At 60.1% G+C, this 15,000-nt stretch overlaps 1 non-coding gene across 1 annotated transcript; it reads left to right on the top strand.

Moving 5' to 3' along the window:
• The first annotated feature begins 11,134 nt into the window (after positions 1 to 11,134).
• On the top strand, positions 11,135 to 11,253 carry LOC131862863 (5S ribosomal RNA). Its single transcript, XR_009361799.1, has one exon. It is a non-coding gene; the product is annotated as a 5S ribosomal RNA (ribosomal RNA).
• The last annotated feature ends 3,747 nt before the right edge of the window (positions 11,254 to 15,000 follow it).

Here is a 15,000-nt window from a genome sequence, read left to right as displayed (position 1 = left end):
ACCGCATAGGAATCGGGATGCGAGGCGAGGGATGCGGCGGGAAGGCCCCGACGGCTAAACGGAAGAGGCTGCAGGGCCGCCTCGGAATGGTCCAAGCATCGGATGCGATTGGGACGACTACCAGTGCCAACCCCTTATCCCGCGATGCGTCCGATACACAGATAGTTCCAAGGCGGCCGAGGAGCCTCACCGCATATCAATCGGGGTGCGAGGCGAGGGATGGGGCGGGAAGGCCCCAACGGCTAGACGGAAGAGGCTTCAGGGCCACCTCGGAATGGTCCAAGCATCGGACGCGCTTGGGGCGACTGCCAGTGCCAACCCCTTATCCCGCGATGCGTCCGATACACAGATGGTTCCAAGGCGGCCGAGGAGCCTCACCGCATAGCAATCGGGGGTGCGAGGCGAGGGATGGGGCGGGAAGGCCCCAACGGCTAGACGGAAGAGGCTTCAGGGCCGCCTAGGAATGGTCCAAGCATCGGACACGCTTGGGGCGACTACCAGTGACAGCCCCCTATCCCGCGATGCGTCCGATACGAAGATGGTTCCAAGGCGGCCGAGGAGCCTCACCGCATAGCAATCGGGGTGCGAGGTGGGGGATGCGGCGAGATGGCCCCAACGGCTAGACGGAAGAGGCCACAGGGCCGCGTCGGAATAGTCCAAGCATCGGACGCGCTTGGGGCGACTACCAGTGACAACCCCTTATCCCGCGATGCGTCCGATACGAAGATAGTTCCAAGGCGGCCGAGGAGCCTCACCGCATAGCAATCGGGGTGCGAGGTGGGGGATGCGGCGAGATGGCCCCAACGGCTAGACGGAAGAGGCTGCAGGGCCGCCTCGGAATAGTCCAAGCATCGGACGCGCTTGGGGCCACTACCAGTGACAACCCCTTATCCCGCAATGCGTCCGATACGAAGATAGTTCCAAGGCGGCCGAAGAGCCTCACCGCATAGCAATCGGGGTGCGAGGTGGGGGATGCGGCGAGATGGCCCCAACGGCTAGACGGAAGAGGCCACAGGGCCGCCTCGGAATAGTCCAAGCATCGGACGCGCTTGGGGCGACTACCAGTGACAACCCCTTATCCCGCGATGCGTCCGATACGAAGATAGTTCCCAGGCGGCCGAGGAGCCTCACCGCATAGCAATCGGGGTGCGAGGCGAGGGATGCGGCGAGATGGCCCCAAAGGCTAGACGGAAGAGGCTGCAGGGCTGCCTCGGAATAGTCCAAGCATCGGACGCGCTTGGGGCGACTACCACTGCCAACCCCTTATCCCGCGATGCGTCCGATACACAGATAGTTCCGAGGCGGCCGAGGAGGTGGGGGATGCAGCGAGATGGCCCCAACGGCTAGACGGAAGAGGCTGCAGGGCCGCCTCGGAATAGTCCAAGCATCGGACGCGCTTGGGGCGACTACCAGTGACAACCCCTTATCCCGCGATGCGTCCGATACACAGATAGTTCCGAGGCGGCCAAGGAGCCTCACCGCATAGCAATCGTGGTGCGAGGTGGGGGATGCGGCGAGATGGCCCCAACGGCTAGACGGAAGAGGCTGCAGGGCCGCCTCGGAATGGTCCAAGCATCGGATGCGCTTGGGGCGACTACCACTGCCAACCCCTTATCCCGCGATGCGTCCGATACACAGATAGTTCCAAGGCGGCCGAGGAGCCTCACAGCATAGCAATCAGGGTGCGAGGCGAGGGATGCGGCGAGAAAGCCCCAACGGCTAGAGGGAAGAGGCTTCAGGTCCGCCTCGGAATGGTCCAAGCATCGGACGCGCTTGGGGCGACTACCAGTGACAACCCCTTATCCCGCGACGCGTCCGATACACAGATAGTTCCAAGGCGGCCGAGGAGCCTCACCGCATAGCAATCGGGGTGCGAGGCGAGGGATGCGGCGAGAAGGACCCAACGGCTACACGGAAGAGGCTTCGGGGCCGCCTCGGAATGGTCCAAGCATCGGACGCGCTTGGGGCGACTACCAGTGACAACCCCTTATCCCGCGACACGTCCGATACACAGATAGTTCCAAGGCGGCCGAGGAGCCTCACCGCATAGCAATCGGGGTGCGAGGCGAGGGATGCGGCGAGAAGGACCCAACGGCTACACGGAAGAGGCTTCGGGGCCGCCTCGGAATGGTCCAAGCATCGGACGCGCTTGGGGCGACTACCAGTGACAACCCCTTATCCCGCGACGCGTCCGATACACAGATAGTTCCAAGGCGGCCGAGGAGCCTCACCGCATAGCAATCGGGGTGCGAGGCGAGGGATGCGGCGAGAAGGACCCAACGGCTAGACGGAAGAGGCTTCGGGTCCGCCTCGGAATGGTCCAAGCATCGGACGCGCTTGGGGCGACTACCAGTGACAACCCCTTATCCCGCGACGCGTCCGATACACAGATAGTTCCAAGGCGGCCGAGGAGCCTCACCGCATAGCAATCGGGGTGCGAGGCGAGGGATGCGGCGAGAAGGACCCAACGGCTAGACGGAAGAGGCTTCGGGTCCGCCTCGGAATGGTCCAAGCATCGGACGCGCTTGGGGCGACTACCAGTGACAACCCCTTATCCCGCGACGCGTCCGATACACAGATAGTTCCAAGGCGGCCGAGGAGCCTCACCGCATAGCAATCGGGGTGCGAGGCGAGGGATGCGGCGAGAAGGACCCAACGGCTAGACGGAAGAGGCTTCGGGTCCGCCTCGGAATGGTCCAAGCATCGGACGCGCTTGGGGCGACTACCAGTGACAACCCCTTATCCCGTGACGCGTCCGATACACAGATAGTTCCGAGGCGGCCGAGGAGCCTCACCGCATAGCAATCGGGGTGCGAGGCGAAGGATGCGGCGAGAAGGACCCAACGGCTAGACGGAAGAGGCTTCGGGTCCGCCTCGGAATGGTCTAAGCATCGGACGCGCTTGGGGCGACTACCAGTGACAACCCCTTATCCCGCGACGCGTCCGATACACAGATAGTTCCAAGGCGGCCGAGGAGCCTCACCGCATAGCAATCGGGGTGCGAGGCGAGGGATGCGGCGAGAAGGACCCAACGGCTAGACGGAAGAGGCTTCAGGGCCGCCTCGGAATGGTCCAAGCATCGAACGCGCTTGGGGCGACTACCAGTGACAACCCCTTATCCCGCGACGCGTCCGATACACAGATAGTTCCGAGGCGGCCGAGGAGCCTCACCGCATAGCAATCGGGGTGCGAGGCGAGGGATGCGGCGAGAAGGACCCAACGGCTAGACGGAAGAGGCTTCAGGGCCGCCTCGGAATGGTCCAAGCATCGGACGCGCTTGGGGCGACTACCAGTGACAACCCCTTATCCCGCGACGCGTCCGATACACAGATAGTTCCGAGGCGGCCGAGGAGCCTCACCGCATAGCAATCGGGGTGCGAGGCGAGGGATGCGGCGAGAAGGACCCAACGGCTAGACGGAAGAGGCTTCAGGGCCGCCTCGGAATGGTCCAAGCATCGGACGCGCTTGGGGCGACTACCAATGACAACCCCTTATCCCGCGACGCGTCCGATACACAGATAGTTCCGAGGCGGCCGAGGAGCCTCACCGCATAGCAATCGGGGTGCGAGGCGAGGGATGCGGCGAGAAGGACCCAACGGCTAGACGGAAGAGGCTTCAGGGCCGCCTCGGAATGGTCCAAGCATCGGACGCGCTTGGGGCGACTACCAGTGACAACCCCTTATCCCGCGACGCGTCCGATACACAGATAGTTCCGAGGCGGCCGAGGAGCCTCACCGCATAGCAATCGGGGTGCGAGGCGAGGGATGCGGCGAGAAGGACCCAACGGCTAGACGGAAGAGGCTTCAGGGCCGCCTCGGAATGGTCCAAGCATCGGACGCGCTTGGGGCGACTACCGTTGCCAACCCCTTATCCCGCGATGCGTCTGATACACAGATAGTTCCGAGGCGGCCGAGGAGCCTCACCGCATAGCAATCGGGTTGCGAGGCAGATTATTGGGAAGGGAACCCCCTGGGATGCGGCTCAAGCAGTGCCCAAAGGGACTGGAATGCGGAATCACATCGAGAGACCCAAATGCTATACGAGGGCTCAAATCGAATTATCGATTTGGCCACGACATGGACGCATCGGAACGACTACCTTTGCCGAACCACTCGCAATTGCATCCATACCGAAACCAATAGACATTTCCGTTAGAGCCCTCGCATAGCATTCGGGAATCTCGCATGCCCCTCTAAATCGACCAATGCTGGCGCTCAATGAAAATCCGAGCGCTACCACCGTTCGAGCGCCAGCATTGGTCGAGTTAGAGGGGCACGGGGGAGAATGCTCCAGTCAACACCTCCCCTATATAAGTTATTTGTCCGATTCTCGCACAACCGTAGTCTGCCTCGTCGAATCAAACAACGGTCCCAGATTCCGACTTCCGTTCCGTAGAGACCCAAAAGCTAGATGGAGGCTCGCAAGAAAGAGAGTCGGCGCATAGCAATCGGGTTTCTCGAACGTTTAGGGACCGAGCTCACTTGCGGATAGGGCAAAATCCGCCAAGCAACCCAAAAGCTAGACGGGGGCTCGAATCGAATCGCCTAGGCGGCCACAACAACGACGTGTTGGATCGACTACCAGTGCCAAACCATTCAGCAAGACTAGTCTGTGTCGAGGCCGGATAGAGATTCTCAGAGAGCGCCCGCATAGCATTTAGGAGACCTGCCGCGTCCCTCACACTCGACAAATGGTGGTGCACGTTTATAAATCCGAGCGATCCCAACCCTTTCAAGCACCAACATCGGTCGAGATAGAGGGGCACGGAGGGGGCTGCGTGAGACAACACAGTCCCCTATATAAGTTATTTGTCCGATTCTCACACATCCGAAGAATGGTCATCAAATCGGACAACAGCCCAAACTTCCGACTTCCGTCCCAGAAAGCCCAAGAGCTATCTAAAACGTTCATGGCCGGAACTCGATCGCGGCTATACCAGTCCGCCAAGCAACCCAAAAGCTAGACTGGAGCTCTAGTCGAATCACCTCTGTGGCCATTGCAAGGACGTGTTGGAGCGACTACCATTGCCGAACCATTCCGCAGGTCGAGTCCATACCAAGGCCGCATAGAGATTCACGATGAGCTCCTGCATAGCAATCAGGAGACTTGCCGTGTCCATCACAATCGATAAATCCTGGTGCAAGATTTTTGCATCCGAGCGCTCCAACCAGTCGAGCACCAGCATCAATCGACATAAACGGGCACGGGGGGAGGATGCTCGAGAACACTACCTCCCCTATATAAGTTATTTGTCCGATTCTCAAGCAGCCGAAGTCTGGTCATCGAATCGGGTCAAAGACCACAACTTCCGACTTTACCCACAATGCAAGTCATCGAATCGAACATCGGCCCCCGAGTCGGACTCCATGCGTATGTCAGGTCATCGGACCCAAATTCCGCCTTCCTGCGCATGGCGGGCCATCAATATCAACTCGGTCATCGGACCCAAACTCCGCCTTTTTGCGTATGGCACGCCTTCAAATCGGTCATCGGACCCAAATTCCGCCTTCCTGTGCATGGCGGGCCATCAACATCAACTCGGTCATCGGACCCAAATTCCGCCTTTCTGCGCATGGCACGCCATCAACTCGGTCATCGGACCCAAATTCCGCCTTCCTGCGCATGGCAGGTCATCGGACACAAATTCAGACCTCGCCAATATGCCTACGTATCGAATCGGTCATCGGACCCAACTTCCGACTTCATCCATACTGTAGGGTCTTTGAGGTTGGCGCGGTGCGCTCAACCCAGGGAGTCGACCCATCGAAGCATACACCTCCCCTATATAAGCTATTTGTCCGATTCCCACACCTGTGTAGTTTGCACCTCTGACCAGGACATCGACCCCAACTTCCGAACTCGACTGCAACGACGGCACCAGCGCCTTGGTGCGCACCTTGCGACGCACAGTCCCAACATTCGCCTTCCTGCACATGGCAGGTCATCGGACCCAAATTCCGACCTCGCGAGTATGCCTACATATCGAATCGGTCATCGGACCCAACTTCCGACTTCATCCATACCGTAGGGTCTTTGAGGTTGGCGCGGTGCGCTCAACCCGGGGAGTCGACCCAACGAAGCATACACCTCCCCTATATAAGCTATTTGTCCGATTCCCACACCTGTGTAGTTTGCACCTCCGATCAAGACATCGACCCCAACTTCCGAACTCGCCTCCAACGACCGAACCAGCGCCTTGGTGCGCACCTTGCAACGCACAGTGCCAACATTCGCCTTCCTGCACGTGGCAGGTCATCGGACCCAAATTCCGACCTCGCGAGTATGCCTACATATCGAATCGGTCATCGGACCCAACTTCCGACTTCATCCATACCGTAGGGTCTTTGAGGTTGGCGCGGTGCGCTCAACCCGGGGAGTCGACCCAACGAAGCATACACCTCCCCTATATAAGCTATTTGTCCGATTCCCACACCTGTGTAGCTTGCACCTCCGATCAGGACATCGACCCCAACTTCCGAACTCGACTAAAAAGACCGCACCAGCGCCTTGGTGTGCACCTTGCAACGCACAGTGTCAACATTCGCCTTCCTGCACATGGCAGGTCATCGGACCCAAATTCCGACCTCATGAGCATACCTACTAATCGAATTGGTCATCGGACCCAACTTCCGACTTCATCCATACCGTAGGGTCTTTGAGGTTGGCGCGGTGCGCTCAACCTGGGGAGTCGACCCATCGAAGCATACACCTCCCCTATATAAGCTATTTGTCCGATTCCGACACCTGTGTAGTTTGCACCTCCGCTCAGGACATCGACCCCAACTTCCGAACTCGCCTGCAACGACCGAACCAGCGCCTTGGTGCGCACCAAAAGTGCGCACTTTTGGAGGGCACTTTTGTGCGCTCCAAAGGTGCGCACTTTTGGAGGGCACTTTTCTGCGCTCCAAAGGTGCGCACTTTTGGAGGGCACTTTTTGGAGGGCACTTTTCTGCGCTCCAAAGGTGCGCACTTTTGGAGGGCACTTTTTGGAGGGCACTTTTCTGCGCTCCAAAGGTGCGCACTTTTGGAGGGCACTTTTTGGAGGGCACTTTTCTGCGCTCCAAAGGTGCGCACTTTTGGAGGGCACTTTTTGGAGGGCACTTTTCTGCGCTCCAAAGGTGCGCACTTTTGGAGGGCACTTTTTGGAGGGCACTTTTCTGCGCTCCAAAGGTGCGCACTTTTGGAGGGCACTTTTCTGCGCTCCAAAGGTGCGCACTTTTGGAGGGCACTTTTTGGAGGGCACTTTTCTGCGCTCCAAAGGTGCGCACTTTTGGAGGGCACTTTTCTGCGCTCCAAAGGTGCGCACTTTTGGAGGGCACTTTTTGGAGGGCACTTTTCTGCGCTCCAAAGGTGCGCACTTTTGGAGGGCACTTTTGTGCACTCCAAAGGTGCGCACTTTTGGAGGGCACTTTTCCTGTGCTCCAAAGGTGCACACCTAGGTGAGCACCTTCGACCACACCTTGTAGCACACCAAACTCTGACTTTCGACTTCATCCGCAATGCAGGGTCTTTGAGGTTGGCGCAATGCGCACAACCAGGGGAGTCGACCCATCAAACCCAACACCTCCCCTATATAAGCTATTTGTCTGATTCTCATACATGCGTAGCCTGCAGGAGCAATTAGGACATCGACCCCAACTTTCGGCTTCTAAACGAAAACAAGGTCTTTGAGGTTGGTGTAATGCGAACAACTAGGGGAGTCAACCCATCAAACCCAACACCTCCCCTATATAAGCTATTTGTCTGATTCTCATACATGTGTAGTCTACAGGAGCAATTAGGACATCGACCCCAACTTTTGACTTCTTAACGAAAACAAGGTCTTTGAGGTTGACGTAATGCGCACAACCAGGGGAGTCGACCCATCAAACCCAACACCTCCCCTATATAAGCTATTTGTCCGATTCTCATACATGTGTAGCCTGCAGGAGCCATTAGGACATTGACCCCAACTTTTGACTTCTTAACGAAAACAAGGTCTTTGAGGTTGGCGTAATGCGCACAACCAAGGGAGTTGACCCATCAAACCCAACACCTCCCCTATATAAGCTATTTGTCTGATTCTCATACATGTGTAGCCTGCAACAACGATTAGGACATCCACCCCAACTTCTGAATTCGTCTGCGTTGACCGCACCAAAGGTGCACGCCTTGGTGCTCACCAAAATCCGACTTCCGACTTCTTCTGCTATGCGGGGTCTTTGAGGTTGGCGCAGTGCGCACAACCAGGGGAGTCAACCCACCGAATGCAACACCTCCCCTATATAAGCTATTTGTCTGATTCTCATACATGCGTAGACTGCAGCAATGATTAGGACATCCACCCCAACTTTTGACTTCTTAAACAAGACAGGGTCTTTGAAGTTGGTGCAGTGCACACAACCAGGGGAGTCGACCCATCAAACGCAACACCTCCCCTATATAAAGCTATTTGTCCGATTCTCATACGTGTAGTCTGCAGCAGCGATTAGGACATCGACCCCAACTTCCGAATTCGTTTGCATTGACCGCACCAAAGGTGCACGCCTTGGTGTGCACCCTGGAGTGCACTTTGGTGCTCACCTCGGTGCACACTTTGGTGTGCACCTCGGTGTGCACCAAAGGTGCGCACCTTGGAGCGCACCAAAGGTGTACACTTTGGAGCGCACCACATAGGGTCTTTGAGAGGTTGGCGCAGTGCGCACACCAAGGTGGGTGTTGAGGTGCGTGCCGAGGTGGGTGGGTGCTAGGGTGCGCTCCATGGTGGGTGCCAGGGTGGGTGCGTGCTAGGGTGGATTCCAAAGAGGGTCATAGGGTGGGTGCCAAGGTGGGTTGGTGATATAGTGGGTTCAAAGGTGGGTACTAGGGTGGGTTCCAAGGTGGGTCACAAGTTGGGTGCCAGGATGCGTGGGTGTTAGGTTGGGTGCCAAGGTGGGCTCCTGCGTGGGTGGGTGCTAGGGTGGGTTTCAAGGTGGACGCGAGGGCGGGTGCCAAGGTGGGTAACAAGTTGGGTGTTAGGATGGGTGAGTGCTAGAGTGGGTGCCAAGGTGGGTGGGTGCTAAGGTGGATGCCAAGGTGGTTCACAGGGTGGGTGGGTTCTAGGGTGAGTTCCAAGGTGGGTCACAGGTTCAGTGCTAGGGTGGGTGTCAAGGCGGGTGTCGAGGTGCCTGGGTGCTAGGGTGTGGATGCCAATGTGGGTCATAGGGTGGGTACTAGGGTGGGCTGCAATGTGGGTGCCAAGGTGGGTAACATGCTCGGTGGGTTCTAAATTGGGTGCCAGGGTGGGTGTGCACCCACCTTGCCCGAGGTGGGTGCCAAGGTGCCAGTGTGGGTGGGTGCTAAGGTGGATGCCAAGGTGGGTGAGAAGGTGGGTGATAGGTTGAGTGGTAGGATGGGTGGGTGCCAAGATGGGTCACAGGGTGGGTGCAAGGGTGGGTAGGTGCTAGGGTTGGTGTCAGGGTGGGTGGGTGCTAGGTTGGGTTCCAAGGTGGGTGCGAGGGTGAGTGTCAAGGTGGGTCACAGGTTAGGTGCTAGGATGGGTGAGTGCTAGGGTGCAAAGGTGCCAGGGTGGGTGCTAGGATGGGTCGATGCTAGGGTGAGTGGCAAGGTGGGTCCACAAGTGTCAAGGTGGGTGCCGAGGTGGGTGCCAAGTCGGCGACTGCTATGGTGGATGCCAAGGTGGGTCACGGGGTGGGTGCCAAGTTGCTAGGTTGGGTTCCAAGGTGGGTGCCAACGTGGGTGCTAGGGTGCGTGGGTTAAAGGGTGTGTCACAACGTGGGTGCCAGGATGGGTGCGCACCCACACTGGCCAAGACGGGTGCGGGTGCAAGGTTGGGTTCCAAGCCCGGTCACAGGCTGGGTGCTAGGATGGGTGGGTGCCAAGGTGGGCACCAGGGTGGGTGCACCCACCCTGGCCAAGGTGGGTCACGGGGTGGGTCCTAGGGTGGGTAACGGGGTGGGTACTAAGGTGCGTGCCAAGGTGGGTCATAGGGTGGGTGCCAAGGTGGGCACCAGGGTGGGTGTGCACCAACCCTAGCCAGGGTAGGTCACGGGGTGGTTGTCGGGGTGGGCGTCAAGGAGCCAAGGTGGGTGGCAAGTAGCCAAGTTGCGTGCCAAGGTGGGTGTCGGGGTGGGTGCCAAGGATCCAAGGTGGGTGCCAAGGAACCAAGGTGGGTGTCTGGGTGGGTGCCGAGGTGGGAGCCAGGGTGGGTCCCAAGGTGAGTGCAAAGGTGGGTGCCAGGGTCAAGGTGAGTGCCAATGTGGGTTCCAAGGTGCCAGGGTCAGGGTGAGTGCCAATGTGGGTTCAAAGGTGCTAAGTTGGGTGCGAGGTTGGGTGCGAGGGTGGGTGGGTGCCAAGGTGTGCTAGGTGGAAGCCCGGGTGGGTCGGCATCCCATGGGTGTCGAGTTGGGTGCCTGATGGGTGCTTCTTGTCAAGTTTTAGTCGTCGGGACTCATTTCGAGCCTTAGAGGTCGTTTCTTGTCCGGTTGCCCTGTCTTCGACCTGGGAACCCAATTTTGGTCCTCGGGTCCCATTTTTTTTTGTCTCGCATCCCACTTTTGGCCTGTGGCCTTTTCGGGGTCGATTCTCGTTTTGGGCATCAGAGCATGTTTCTTCTCCTAAAACCCAATATTTGTTTATTAAGTCTCGGAACACATTTTTGTTCTCGTGGACCCATCATGGGTCTTGGAACGCATTTGTGGTCCTTGGGTCCCATTTTGCATCCCGAAACTTGTGTTTTGGTGCTTGATCCCTATTTTGGGTGCCCACCTTGCACCAAGTGCGCACCCGGGGCAAACCGAGCGCCTTGGTGCACCGGGGCAAGATCGAGCGTGCACCCGAGGCGCCCCGAACATGCACCAAGGTGCACTCGGCCCACATGTGAGCGCAGGTCGTTGCGCCCGAGGTGGTGTGTGGGCACCGCGTTGCAGACGGGACACTGCACGCACACGACGCCCCCTCCAGGTGCACGCACGTAGGCCGGGCCGGGTGCACACCCGACGCCCTAGCAAGGTGCGCGCACCCGGGCAGGGCTCACACTTGGCGAACGGGGCGCACTTCGCGAGGGAGGGTGTGCACCTCGACGGGGGTGGGTGGCCGGGGTGGATTCGCACGTGGGTCGCGGTTTGCTAAGTACACACTGCGACAAGCTCATAACGGGTGCGATCATACCAGCGTTAGTGCACCGGATCCCATCAGAACTCCGCAGTTAAGCGCGCTTGGGCCGGAGTAGTACTGGGATGGGTGACCTCCCGGGAAGTCCCGGTGTTGCACCCTTTTTTAGTTTTTCGCCGGGCGTCGCAATGCTATTTGAATAAACCTTTTGCCCGTTTGCGTTCTCGTCGGGGCCGGGCCGGGCCGGGGTGCGCTGCCCGCACTACCGCGCGCGCGGGGGCGACACCGAGCGCGCACCCGAGGCGCCCCGAGCACACAGGCCACGGTGCAACCCGGGCGTTGTGCGCGCACCCCGGTGCGCCCGAGGTGCTGCGCGCGCACCCAGGTGAAATCGGTGTGCACCTCGGCCAGTGCGCGCTCGGTCGAGTCGCGCACGTTGGCCAAGGTGCACGGTGATGTTTCTTACTCTAAGGTTCCGCACCAGACGCCCGGGACAGGTGAGCGAAGCTGGGCGGGGCCGGGTGCGCGGCCGGGGCAGGTGCACGCAGCTGGAGAGAGCTTTGGAGCACACTTCGGAGCGCACCAATGATGCGCTCCATTCAAAAGTTTCCTGAAAAGGCAAAAAAAGTTGAGATTATAGAATTTCCCACTTGAGAGATTGTAAAAAAAAAAAATTTAAAATGAAGGAAACGCGGGTGCCAAGGTGTGCGCAGCCCAGCCCACCCTGGCGAAGGTGCACGCAAGGTGCGCACCCGAGGCAAACCGGACAATTAACCCAACTTTCGACTTCGCGCGCACCTTGGAGCGCACTTCGGAGCGCTCCTTGGTGCGCACCAATCTTGGGCACCTCGGAGTGCACCATGGCGCCCACCAAGGTGCGCACCCGGGGCAAACCGAGCTCCGACTTCGTGCGCACCTTGGAGCGCACGAAAGGTGCGCACCATGGCGCCCACCAAGGTGCGCAGCCCAGCCAAGGCGTGCGCATCAAGGTGCGCACCCTGGCGAAGGTGCGCACCCGGGGCAAACCGAGCTCCGACTTCGTGCGCACCTTGGAGCGCACAAAAGGTGCGCAACCCAGCCAAGGTGTGCGCACCCCGGTCAAACCGAGCTCCGAATCGTGCGCACCAGAGGTGCACGCCATCGTGCGCACCTTGGAGCACACTTCGGAGCCCTCCTTGGTGCGCGTCGATGTTGCGCACCTCGGAGCGCACCCGGGGAAAACAATGCAATTAACCCGACTTTCGACTTCGTGGGCACCTCGGAGCGCTCTCGGGTTCGCACCTCGGAGCACACCGAGGTGCGCACCTTTGATGCGCTGCCTTCACCAATTTCCAGAAAAGGCAAGAAAACATTGAGAAGGTGTGCGCACCGAGGTGCCCACCCTGGCGAAGGTGCACGCGAGGTGCGCACCCGGGGCAAACCGGGCTCCGACTTCGTGCACGCCGCACCTTGGAGCACACTTCGGAGCGCTCCTTGGTGCGCACCAGGGCGCGCAACCCAGCCGAGGTGCCCACCCCGGCGAAGGTGCACGCGAGGTGCGCACCCGGGGCAAACCGGGCTCCGACTTCGTGCACGCCATGGTGCCCACCGCGGCGAAGGTGCACGCGAGGTGCGCACCCGGGGCAAACCGGGCTCCGACTTCGTGCACGCCGCACCTTGGAGCACACTTCGGAGCGCTCCTTGGTGCGCACCATGGTGCCCACCAGGGCGCGCAACCCCGCCGAAGGTGCACGCGAGGTGCGCACCCGGGGCAAACCGGGCTCCGACTTCGTGCACGCCGCACCTTGGAGCACACTTCGGAGCGCTCCTTGGTGCGCACCATGGTGCCCACCAGGGCGCGCAACCCCGCCGAAGGTGCACGCGAGGTGCGCACCCGGGGCAAACCGGGCTCCGACTTCGTGCACGCCATGGTGCGCACCGCGGCGAAGGTGCGCACCCGGGGCAAACCGGGCTCCGACTTCGTGCACGCCGCACCTTGGAGCACACTTCGGAGCGCTCCTTGGTGCGCACCAGGGCGCGCAACCCAGCCGAGGTGCCCACCCCGGCGAAGGTGCACGCGAGGTGCGTACCCGGGGCAAACCGGGCTCCGACTTCGTGCACGCCGCACCTTGGAGCACACTTCGGAGCGCTCCTTGGTGCGCACCATGGTGCCCACCAGGCCGCGCAACCCAGCCAAGGTGTGCGCACCAAGGTGCACGCGAGGTGCGCACCCGGGGCAAACCGGGGTCCGACTTCGTGCACGCCGCACCTTGGAGCACACATCGGGGCGCTCCCGGGTTCGCACCGGCGTTGCGCACCGTGGTGGGCACCTCGGAGCACACCAAGGTGGGCAGCGAGGTGCGCACCTTTGATGCGATGCCTTCACTAATTTCCATAAAAGGCAAAAAAAAAACGAGATTTTAAAATTTCCGTTTTGAAAGATAGTGAGAAAAAGGGAATGCTGGTGCCATCTTGAGCCCGCCCTGGTGCGCAGCCCAGCCAAGGTGTGCGCACCAAGGTGCCCACCCTGGCGAAGGTGCGCGCCCGGGCAATTAACCCAACTTCCAACTTCGCGCGCGCCAGGGTGGGAGCGCACCCAACAACCGGGCCTGGGAAGAGCCAATGCGAGAAACCCCACCAAACGCTCTGACAAAAAAAGAGGGGGCGCTCCAGTAACCCCGCTTCGGAGCGCACCCTGGGCAAACCCAGCCAAGGTGCCCACCCCGGCCAAGGTGCAGGCGAGGTGCGCACCCGGGGCAAACCGGGCTCCGACAACGTGCACGCCGCACCTTGGAGCACACTTCGTAGCGCTCCCGGGTGCGCACCTCAGAGCACACCAAGGTGGGCAGCGAGGTGCGCACCTTTGATGCGCTGCCTTCACTAATTTCCAGAAAAGGCAAAAAAAAAAGGAGATTTTAAAATTTCCGTTTTGAAAGATAGTGAAAAAAACGGAACGCGCGTGCCATCTTGAGCCCGCCCTGGTGCGCAGCCCAGGTAAGGTGCCCACCCTGGCAAAGGTGCGCACCCGGGCAATTAACCCTACTTCCGACTTCGTGCGCGCCAGGGTGGCAACCGGGCCTCGGAAGAGCCAATGCGAGAAACCCCACCAAACGCTCCGACAAAAAAAGAGGCGGCGCTCCAATAACCCCGCTTCGGAGCGCAGCCGGGGCAAACCCAGCCAAGGTGCCCACCCCGACGAAGGTGCACGCGAGGTGCGCACCCGGGGCAAACCGGGCTCCGACAACGTGCACGCAGCACCTTGGAGCACACTTCGAAGCACTCCCGGGTGCCCACCGGCGTTGCGCACCGTGGTGGGCAGCGAGGTGCGCACCTTTGATGCGCTGCCTTCACTAATTTCCAGAAAAAGGCAAAAAAAAATGAGATTTTAAAATTTCCGTTTTGAAAGATAGTGAAAAAAAAGGAACGCGGGTGCCATCTTGAGCCCGCCCTGGTGCGCAGCCCAGGCAAGGCATGCGCACCAAGGTGCCCACCCGAGGTGCACACCCGGGGCAAACCGGGCTCCGACTTCGTGCAGGCCGCACCTTGGAGCACACTTCGGAGCGCTCCTTGGTGCGCACCATGGTGCCCACCAGGGCGCGCAACCCAGCCAAGGTCTGCACACCAAGGTGCCCACCCCGGCGAAGGTGCACGCGAGGTGCGCACCCGGGGCAAACCGGGCTCCGACTTCGTGCACGCCATGGTGCCCACCGCGGCGAAGGTGCACGCGAGGTGCGCACCCGGGGCAAACCGGGCTCCGACTTCGTGCACGCCGCACCTTGGAGCACACTTCGGAGCGCTCCTTGGTGCGCACCATGGTGCCCACCAGGGCGCGCAACCCAGCCAAGGTGTGCGCACCAAGGTGCACGCGAGGTGCGCACCCGGGGCAAACCGGGGTCCGACTTCGTGCACGCCGCACCTTGGAGCACACAT

The sequence above is a fragment of the Cryptomeria japonica genome, unplaced genomic scaffold (genome assembly GCF_030272615.1).
Source record: "Cryptomeria japonica unplaced genomic scaffold, Sugi_1.0 HiC_scaffold_52, whole genome shotgun sequence".
In the NCBI taxonomy this organism is placed as follows: domain Eukaryota; kingdom Viridiplantae; phylum Streptophyta; class Pinopsida; order Cupressales; family Cupressaceae; genus Cryptomeria; species Cryptomeria japonica.
This window is presented reverse-complemented; position numbering and strand designations above follow the sequence as displayed.